The sequence below is a fragment of the Mastomys coucha genome, unplaced genomic scaffold (genome assembly GCF_008632895.1).
Source record: "Mastomys coucha isolate ucsf_1 unplaced genomic scaffold, UCSF_Mcou_1 pScaffold7, whole genome shotgun sequence".
NCBI lineage: Eukaryota > Metazoa > Chordata > Mammalia > Rodentia > Muridae > Mastomys > Mastomys coucha.
Window position 1 is genome coordinate 64,918,170 of NW_022196913.1, and position 293 is coordinate 64,918,462.

Genomic DNA, 293 nt, shown 5'->3' on the forward strand with positions numbered 1-293 from the left:
ATTCAGCCCCACACATGAGTTTGACTTGGTTGTGTTGCTTTCCAAAACAACAGCAATAACAACAAAAAAATAATCATGGTAATATATAGTAAGTACCCAATAAAAAGGAGCCATTGTTCAGAAATTAGATAAATGTGCGTGGGTATGTGGGCGCCTCTCTCTTCTTGATCTGGGGCCAGGAGAGCTATCATTACAAGACTGGCTTTGCATCTTAATTGGATAAAAAACAGCTTCCCAAGGAAGCTGTGTCTCCTTGGGTGCTGTTAATCCTTAATTCTTGGTGCTGGAGAGCC